An 11,081-nucleotide genomic window follows, 5' to 3' on the forward strand; every position below is an offset into this window, starting at 1 on the left:
GGAATAATACGGCTGATAGCTGTTTGGACCATCCTACGAGTTACTTCCAAAGCGAACTTTTCCAGTGAACTTCACGCTCTAGTGAACAAGCTCTGTCTAATGGAGCTTTATGGCAGGTTCAAGCTGTATGCCAAAATGGTACGCCTGCTCTTGGATGTGAAACACGGCAAAGAGTACCTGGTACTGGCGTAATGAATAGCTGAGCTGGGCCGAGATGTGCTTGGGTCGCTCAGATGGTTGATCGTTGCTCGTAAAAGGGAAAGACCTAGTTTCTATTACCGGAACAGCACACTGTTTTAACGTGTCACAAAGTTTCATTAAGTGTATACTCTGAGGAACAGTGATCTACTAGGACAATCGAGAGATTACCAACAGTTCCAAATTGCTTGGGTTTGTAAGAAACAAAAGTAATTTTAACTACCCCAGATAAGGGCAATAGCACTATTTATATTCTCAATATACAGAGGCTATCTACCAGATATACTCTCATGCGAAGTACCCCTGTTCTCTAACGGCTAAAAGGCAAAAAATATGAATTTTATCAGGAAGAGGAAGTCAGTGGTTTCGGACATGGCAGTCCCAATTAGATTTCGGTTGCCTACTGGAATGCATCATTGCTCATTAACTGTGAGGAACCAGGAAACGATTTAGACAAGTTTTCAGCTGCTGTAGTGAATATGTTGATTAATTCAGGATGATGACCATAAACACCGGATACGATTCCGTGGTATTCTGTTGAACCAATAGTGCAACACTTAAAGAACACAGCTGCATGGATGTAATATCTCAAAGTAAATAGTGAAGTATAAAAGTATTTTTTGGGAAATGCAGATAAATATCTGTGTTTTATTGGAAAAATTCTGGGAAGCAGCATTGTATCTGCAAAGGAGACCTGTAAAGGAGATCCTTGTTCGACTTATTTCTTGAATTCCATTGGAGAGTCCACACTTGAGTCAGATGGAATAACTCGAAATAGTCAGGGGCGCGTTGTTTGGATTGTAACGCGTCTACTTAGTTAACATGATGGTGTGGCGAAGAAGTCCAGTAAAATCAATACGGGAATCGCGCAATAAACGTGACTTTACACTAACGAATACTTTTTTATGTTTTTTATTTCGAGATTGTAAAGTCGTTGTGGAGCTATATTTTCGTGTTTCACAACCTCTCCAAGAGTACGATGAACAGGCCGTAAGGGAATGATTACAAGGCTGCACTGCAACAACCAGGGAGAAGTCATTCTGTCCATAACCTCGTTTACCTCTGTACGAGACGTTTCACAGGGCGAAACATTGCCAGTTGACGCTCGAAACATGGGAAAAGACAGCCTGTACTGGATAAACCACGCTACACGTTTTTTACAGCGTCACGCAGCGAGAATCACGTCACATAAATGGTTTACATAACGATTAAAGCAAGATTATATACCTTGAGACAGAACTCGTATTACCAATACCACTTTATTGTAGCACCTCATGGTAGCATGCTCAAATGGAATATAATTCTTTTAGAATACAAAGCTGTTCTGAAACCACCTGGCGACATTATATTCTGATTATACGACGGTTTCTAAATGGTAAACATTAAGCAATAAGTAGATACGACAACAACGCATGACAGACATACTAGCAACAATTTAAATTTACAGTCTGTAGTACTGCTAGCTGATTCAAATGCAGATGGATTACTTTTACTAACTGACGTTGGAGAGAACGGCCGCAGCATGATAGGAGAGTAATTGGAGAAAGTCTTTTTAAAACAGTGCTTGGAGACGTCTCCAACTTTCAGAACCTACATATTTGCTGAAAGATGACTGCAGATTTTCTTATTATTTTGCTATAGATGCAGTTCTTCTTCTCACAAAAAACTACCGATTATCCAGGGGAAGAAGGTCTACAGAATGTCCCTGTGTCATGTTAGTGCCGTAGATCGGGTAGTTCAGTAAATGGTGACATGAATAAAATCAGTGAGACGGATAAAGCCATTTGCTTGTTTCACACTTTGTACGGATTAACGATGGTGCATATTCTAAGTCATCTGCTCAGCGAAAAGCAGACCACCCTGTTAAGAACGCACATCAAAAAACCAGAGAATCGTCTACAAACAATGGCATGGTGTTGAGAAATCAGCTCAATAGTTTCATTCTTAGACCAAATGGAGCATTGTCTTTTCAGAACAAAGTATCTATGTAGCTACATACCGAAAGAATATGATGTTTCATAAGATCCAGGAAGTCAGTAAAACTGTTTGCAGAGAGGTTTTGTAGAAAACTACATTACACGCATCTATTCAGTCATACAGGGTGTTTCAAAAAGGAATTTACAATTTTGAAAATTCATGTTAATTAATTCATAGTGCCTACGGAGGTGACTGTAGAGTCAATTTGTAGGGAACTACATCTAGTTTGGGTCGCGCAATTCACTAGTAGTGAATCGCACCGTAAGGAGTGCTAACGGCAGTTGCGTTAAAGATGGCTGCCTTCACTGGAACTGAACGTGCTAGCTGTGTGCTTTGATTTGAAGAATCGAAGTCGACGACAATAGTTCAGCGTAATTTTCGTTCCAAGTACGATATAGATCCTCCTAGTAAGCCTACAATTTATGAGTGTCATAAATGTTTTGTAGAAACAGGATGCTCGGTAAGACATGGGAAATCATCAGGTCGCCCAAGCATATCTGACAATGTGACAACGTAGAGCGAGTGAAACAATGTTTTGTCAACAGCCCCACGAAATCGACCCGACGAATATATCGCGAACTGCAAATCCGAGACACGAATGTTTGAGAAACCGTTTGCATTTGAAACCTTACAGATTGACAAGCAATAAAAGACACTGATAAAATTGCTCGCAAGAACTTCTGTCCGGATATGTTAAATCGATTACATGAGGATGAACATTTCTTGGACAAAATCATCTTTTCTGATGAGTCGACTTCGCACTTAAGTGGCAAGGTTAACACACATAACTGTAGGATTTGGGACAGGGAAAATCCATATCAAACTTCGCAACATGTTCGTGATAGACCGAAATTGAATGTTTTTTGTGCAATGAGCAGGAACAAAGTGTACAATCATTTTTTTTCGTGAGAGAACCATCAACAGGATAGTGTACCTGTATATGTTACAACAATTTTTTATATCACAGATCGATGAGGATGACCAAGAACGAAAAGTTTACTTCATGCAAGATGGTGCACCACCTCACTATCTGACTGACGTCCAGGTCAATGGATTGGCCGTGATGCGCCAATAGCGTGGCCCCCACGTTCCCCAGACCTGACACCACTCGTTTTCTTTTTTATGGGGATTCATCAAGGATATCGTGTTTGTACCTCCTGTGCCGGATTTTCTACCTGAACTTAGAGTAAGAATTTACGCTGCCACTGAGCAAGTTACACGTGCAATGCTACAGCGAGTTTAGGAAGAAATTGTCTTCCAATTGGATGTGTACAGGATAACCAACGGAAGCCACATACAACATCTTTAAAAGGTAAAAAACTTGATGTGTTTCTGTACAAAATAACACTAAACCCAGCTCTATATCTTCTTTCAATCAATTTATCTGAATTTTTTAAATTGTAAAGTCTTTTTTGAAACACCCTGTATATCTCCAGCTCTTTCACATATAAATTAAATGAATGTCGATTACTGTACCTGTCTATGATATTTTGGTTGCGGTCCTTTCACCCGTTGTATCTTGAGCACCCCTGTTGCTGTACTGTACTCTTTGATAGTAAACACATCGATATTTCTCTACAACACCATCGAAATGAACATTGAACCCAGCATCGATTCAAAGGATTTGCGAAATAAGTAAAGGTCCAATGATATTTATGTATATGATATAATAATGAAAGGTCAATTTTTTAGGGATCCGTCAAAACAGTTAATACTTTTTTCGTGGAGCCTTTCTTTCCATCTGCCTCTGTGTGCTTGTGTATACGAACACTATTAAGGACTGGCTGTTTTAAGTGTTTTTAATCACGTATTAAAAACATTGGTTACTACATTTTATAAATGAAACATATTTATAAAGTTTATTAATCAGTGTTTAAAACAAATTTAAAAAATCGTTTTACCTATTTTTCCCTCTACGAGGTTAACCTCACGCTAAGGTGATAGGAGGGGGGGGGGGGGGGGAAGGCGATCGTACAACATCTCCCCTAGGGGAGAGGAGGGTCCAAATACTGAAGAAAACCTCTCATGTAATTGATGGACATCCCCTTAGACTGTTTGTGTCCCATCTGAAGTTGCAGGCTAGATCATGCCTTATGCTATACTGTGTGCCGTAACACTTGCCACTTCGCACCGAAGGGCATACTGCTTTGGCGCGTCTCCAATTAGTCTGTCTGAATGATCGGAGGCTACTGTGCTACAAAAACGTTTCTCCTTCAAAGACCCACAGTAAATAATCATCCTAAAATGGCTAAAGCTCAACGTCGTCTCAGATTAACGTTTCCTTTGACACTGATTGGCCGAATGTTACCAGTGTGTCACTATGGGGCAACAGTTTAACATCAGTAAAGGAATAATCAGTTACCTGAAAAGCCGCTGGTCAAATTTCTTGGATATATATATATATATATATATATATATATATATATATATATATATATATATATACGGACGCATCCAAAACGCATAAGATTGGTTGTGCATATTATTGCGCATAGGAAAATAATCATAACCACAGTTAAATATTGGTATTTACTGGAGAAGGATCCGCAATATTAAAGATGCAATTATGTTTAGGGGCCACAAAAACTGGAATAAAACATAATTCTACCGATTCTAGTGGTGGTCAAGAGTAATGTGAGTATTGTAAATGGAAATCTGAAAACATCTGTATTTATCACGTTGTGCAGTTAATTGCGAAAAGCAAGAAAGAAAATAAAACCATTAATCCGATGTGGTTAAAGGGGTACTCAGGTATTTGGCATAATGAAAGGAAGAAAGAAAAGTAGGAAGATAAGGGTTCAACGTCCCATCGGAACAGAGCTCGTTAAACACGGAGCACATGTTCCGATTGTTTCAAGGATGGAGAAGGAAATCGGCCATGCCCTCTCAAAGAAAACATGCTGTGCTTGGAGCGATTTAGAGAAATCAAGGAAAACCTAAGTCTGGATGGCCAGACGTGGATTTGAACCGTCATTTGTGTAGTATCCCTAGATTGTAGAACTGAATATGTTATGTCTTTTTAAAATCGCGAGTGAGACCATTTGCAGAAAAGAAGACAATAATACCTTTAAAAACTTCATTTAGTATTTCTTCTGTTCTTTTGTGTGTATGCTTGGATTGATTACAGGACTAGTGTCATCTGCAAAAAGAACTAATTCTGCTTATTATATGAGATGGAAGATAGTGTAGACATAAAAGGAACAACGGGGGACCTAAAATTGAACCTTGGGGAACCCCATAGGCCATTTCTCTTCAGTTATAATTATGTCACTAGACTATATTGGTTGAATTACTAGTAATAATCATTTGATAAATAAGTTTACTCAGTTCCTTGAAACAATGATTGGTAAAATCTATGATATTCTACATATACAGTTACCTGTCGATAATCTGAAGCAGTATATGCAGCCACTCTCAGTAATTCACCCACAAATCTCGATAAGTGTTCACCTGTTTAATTTTATGAAACAAAGAATGAAACTGTTAACATCGTATTAAATTTACTATACTTGTTAAGAAGGTAGAACAGCATAAATATGCAGCAAACTGTCTGCATTTGTAGGATACTTGCAGCTAGTCTAAGAACGTGTCCACATAATTACCTGTTTTTACTACCCACAATAAAATACCTCGATGACTGTTGAAGACCGTGAATTTAGAAAGGAAAGTGAAGAATGGAAATTTGCAAAACTGATAGGTTGAATGGCCACTTGTTTGGTTATCTGTAATACATTATAGAAACGTTGAACGATGTCACATGCCTTAGATAGAAGGGAAAAGTTGCGAAACTGCCAAAGGGGGCTTTTAATCGTCTTTGTAACGCACAACAAAATACTGCATTAACATGTTTACCGATACACGACTCGTACCTGCATCAAAAACCACAAGGGCTTTTAAAGTGGAACAACCACATAAAACTAATATTGCAGGAGAGGCAGGTATCAGACTGAAAATCCTACGAATGCAAGTAGCTTACAATCCCCTCATTCCATTTATTCTTAAGTACGTTCGTCAGCCCTTTACTAGGTAGGGTTAACAGAAAAGACAGAAAATATTCAAAGGTAGGCAGAGATTTCTATTGAAGTCAGCTTAGTTAAGTGCGACAACTTCATTGAGTTGTGAACCGACATTCAAAGAAGGATTAAACAACGCATTAATACTACTTAAGTATTTCAGGAAATGACCCTGACGACGAAGTCTTAAAAATTCCGCAGGCGTTCTTCCCGCGCAGCAGTTGCGAGTGAAATAGGGGTTGTGGGAAATAATAGTGGTACATGAAGTGCCCGCCGTAAGATGTCTTGCGGAATATACAATTTGATAGAATTGGAAGTACTTCCGTAGTAAGAACTTGGACTCCCAAGCGTTTCACAGCGACTTTATAGCGCGTCGGTAGACATTCAGATGGAACGAAACGATCTTCGAAATGAAAGATAGTTTATTCTTTCTAGAAAAAAAAAGAGACAAGTAGATTTATTCAGCCTTGCAAGATATATGCTGCGAGAATGACGACTTTTACAGAGAAACAGCGTTTGCCAATTAGCGATACAGAAGATGCTGTCAGTTTTCAACTTCATATTGCTGGCATTTATAATTCTAGGATTAATACCCACCTTCGTGATTTAAGCGACCATTGTTGGCCCATATTGGACTGCCCACGTTGACAGTGAGTCGGAGATACCGTCAGCGGGCATCTCTGGACTGCAGACGCTACACGGAGTCGCCTGCGTCAGTTCTTCCGTGGAAACTCTTTGACTTGTATACCGCACCGCGTGGTCTAAGTGATGTTGTGGTGCCTTGCGCTCGTCGTCTTGTAACCTGCATATGGTTGTGGAATAACAGTTGTAAACGAAGTTAAACATTTTTTTAAAAGTGTGTTGTTTCCTTGTGTGTAGTGTTCGATGTTTAGCCGACTGACAGTGAGTGCAGATCCGATGAGTCTGCTTTCTGCTACGCAATCGGACCGTCGACCACGTGGATTCATCAGTACCACACCTCCTTCGGTGTGCCGGCACTCGGGAAAACAAAATGTTATGAAAATGTGTGCTGTAGTAAGTTGCTTTAAAGCTGATGAATTTGTTGTGGCTAATATTGTAATACTGGACGCAACTGCAAAATTTACGAGTGGATTATTTGGTGCCGAAACCATGGCACAAGTCTGCAGATGTTCAGTGGAATTTGTGGGGAAATTCGCCGTCACTTGACTCTAAAAGGTAAGTGGACAATTTAATTGTTAATTCATAAATAGCATTCTGAGTAGATAACTAATATTCGTTGCTCCTTTCTAGTTTCATCTACAGTGATTTTTAAAAGTTGTTGTTGCTTGTGACACTACTTCTAGGAATTATTTGCAGCCGCAGAATCAAAGGTGAATCTACAAATCTTGTCCGGTTTATTATACTCGTGAAATCTTCATGCTATCGCCACATTTGGGAGAAATGCTCTTTTGTTTGTAGTGTCACGGCGTCTCCACTATAATACATACGTACAGGGATAACTATGTTTAAAGTATTTCTTCAGTCGCGTTGTGAATAAAAGCAGTTTGTATTCCAGATTTTTCAAGCACTGACAGCAGATGTTGTCCACAGCTGTATGTAAAATTGTTGCTTTTGTTGAAATCATATTCAGTCAGTATTGAGTAGGATTTAACAACAGAGCAGATGCTTGTTGATCATAAATTGCCGTCACTTTACGCGTGTGAATATAATCTTGAAACGATTCGTATCCAAATTTACCTAAACCTGAAAAAGATGCAAGAAAGTAGTGAATTTTGAATTTCGCGCCATGTTAAATGTATGCTACCATGACAACCTTCGCCTTGGCAGCGGTATGATGCAGCCATAGGGTATGATTGCAGACAATAGTCTTTGGACAGACATTTGAAGGACTGCTGTAGTCCAGCACCACTTTTTCTTTTCGGAAGAGAAAATAATTCTTGCAACACGCAACTACGAGGTTTCACTATTCTGTTTTTTTAGAGAGAGTAATCACTCATGTGCGGGATGTCGGTAGTAGGTAGTGTAGTATGATTTGGCGCTACTGAAGCCTCATATATTATGGAGTATAAGCATTTCCCTCGAAAATTTTCGGATGTTTCCTACAACGAAAAAATATTCCAAACTGAATTGGTAAATATTTTAAAGAAATTTTAATTTTGTGGCAATGAGTAAATTCCTTAGGAATGGAAAGTGTTGGTCGTCCCTATTATGGAGTATTGATGTTATTTCTTGTAACGTTTGTTGTAAATATGGGTGTTTATTTTTCACAGCCCTGCAATAGCGGAAGTCGGATGGCATAATAAAGCGGAAATGGTCCTTACAGGACACCAGTGTTGCGACCAATCAGCGAGCGATCCTCGATCGTTCGCCTACGAAGCTCCATGCGGTACCTCTTTCGTTTTGAAAAATGGTTGTAGAAAGGACTTTCACCACTGTAACAGAGCAAACAGTGTCTCTCCTTACGCGTTCGTGGATTAAATCTGTTTGCGCTTGAATCGTTTTTTCGTAATTCCATTTGAAAGGTCCAATTGCAGCTTGGAGGCAGACGTCCCTAATTTTTTGTCGCATGACTGGTGCTTACGAGGCAGTCAGAAACTGTCTGAAAACCTTGAAAGGCTGCTGCACGGTCGGTTGTGAACAAAAATAGGTGTTTCGAAAAAAAATCAGTACGTTGCGCAATTTCTAAGTTATTTGGCATTGAAGTTAGCCTATCTGGCCGTTGCGAACGCAAATTCAAGCTGCAAGTCAGATACCATTAGTGTCAATTGTTTTCATAGCGTAGATGTTGGCGCACGGGACTGCTTCGCCTTTGGCTGGGGGTTCGACCCTTACAGCCGTCCCACGTCCAATTTTTGTATCGCTCTCTTGTTCGGTTGGAGGAAGCAAACATAAGCACACGTTGGCGAGACACTTTTTTTTTTTTTTTTTTTTCTGAGCAGTTATTTGTTAGCATAACCTACTCCCCAGCTTTCTTACAAGCTTTTGAATCTGTTTCTGTTCACCCTATATAAATCTCCAGTAAGCTACAAAGTTTGCGAATCTTTTGAGGGCATCAAAAGTAATGGGCAGATGATGGTCAAGCTGCGTTACACACATGATATTGCTGTGGTCACGGAGACGAAAGGTGGTCTAGAGAAGGTCCTCAGCATAATTTGAAGGATTTTCTGTAATCAGCGTGGTATGAGAATAAACAATCGAAAGATTTAAGTGACGGTATGCACTACTGAAGAATGAGTCTTTCAGAACAAGAATCAGAAAAGAGGCGCAGGATCACAAGGGATGATGGAACATGGAAAGAAATTGTGAACAAAATACAGCAGGCCACTGACAGAATTTAAAAAATTGAAATGCTGAGTGTAATCTGATGTAAACGGTTTAACACGGTAAGGCAAGTACGGTTTCGGTAATCTCTATTGTGCATGTGTCTTGAGGCAATGTAACTCTTGTAACGCAAATTACGCACACTGTGCTCATCCAGTATTTGAGAATGAAAACACTTAGCGACTACCAACAGACTTTCCACATAATTTCAAACCTTTAGGAAACTGCTTCTGGCTTATACCCCCGTCCACCCGCCCCCTTCGCCCACCCACCAAAAAAGGGAAAAGAAGTTCACCACGCTAAACAGTTTCGCTGTTCATGCAGTCAAAATTCAGCGTCGGGCACGAATCTCGAACTTATTTCTCCTTTCTACTAACTGTAGTTCAGGCTGTACATTCGCAGACTGTATTCACACACAGTACTGAATATACCTGCAAAATGATACCATTGTATGATTTATACTACACGAGATGACGCCATTAATATTGAGATCCATGAATAGCTAAGTTTTGCCAAAAACTGAGCTCAAATTTCTTTTGCTTCTTTTTATTACATCTAGTAACTGTCTTTTCTCTCTCACTCTTCTCAGTACCTCTTCATTTTTTTATTCTGTCCATCCAACTTATTCTTTCCATCCTCCACCACGTCCACATCTCAAAAGTCTCCAGGCTTTCTTTATCTTCCTTCCTCAAAGTGCATGTTACAGTGCCATATAGAACAACGCTCCATACATGACATTGTATGAGTCTCTTCCTGAGTTCTCTGACCAGACCGCTGCAGAAAATTCTCCTATTCTTATAAAATGCCTCTTTTGCCATTGCTATCCTTGTTTTAATTTCTGTGGTGCACTCCCAGTCGGTGTCTGTCCTGCTTCCAAGGTACTTAGAATTTTGCTCCTGTTCTAGTATTTCTCCATTCAGCACAATTTTTATTTCTTTATTTCCTCCTAGTGCCAATACTTTTCTTTTCTTTGTGTTAATTTTCATTCCATACTTTTTCCGTTAGCTTCAATGGTGTCCACCAACACCTGTAATTCTTTTTCCCCTGTGGCTAGAAGGACCGTATCATCAGCAAACCTCAAACACCCTACTCTTTTTCCTCCAATTTCTGCTCCTTTATCATCTAATGGTCAATCATATTTTCCAAGTAGAGGTTGAAAAGTGTAGGTGATAGACAGCATCCTTGTCTTATTCCTTTTCCCAGTCCGATCCAGTTCGTACTTACACCTCCCACTTTAACTGAGGCTTTTTGATTAAGCTATGAGTTTACAAGTCTTCTGGTTTTCCAGCCCACTCTCTTTTTCTCTCATTATAGTTGCCAGCTTGTCCCAACCCACATTGTCAAATGCCTTTTCTAGATCGATGATGCATATATATACACGTTTCTTCCTTTTTCAATAAACCATTCTTCCAAGATTCGTAGGAGCCCTATTGCATCTCTGGTGCCCGTATTCCGTCTAAAGCCAAACTGCTCCTCGTGAAGATTTTCCTCCATTACTTTTTCAAGTCCTTTATTAATTATTCTTAACATCCCTACCTGCATGTGAAATGAGGCTGATTGTCCTGTGCTCCCTGAATTTCTTGGTTCCTT

The sequence above is a fragment of the Schistocerca americana genome, chromosome 3 (assembly GCF_021461395.2).
Source record: "Schistocerca americana isolate TAMUIC-IGC-003095 chromosome 3, iqSchAmer2.1, whole genome shotgun sequence".
Classification (NCBI taxonomy): domain Eukaryota; kingdom Metazoa; phylum Arthropoda; class Insecta; order Orthoptera; family Acrididae; genus Schistocerca; species Schistocerca americana.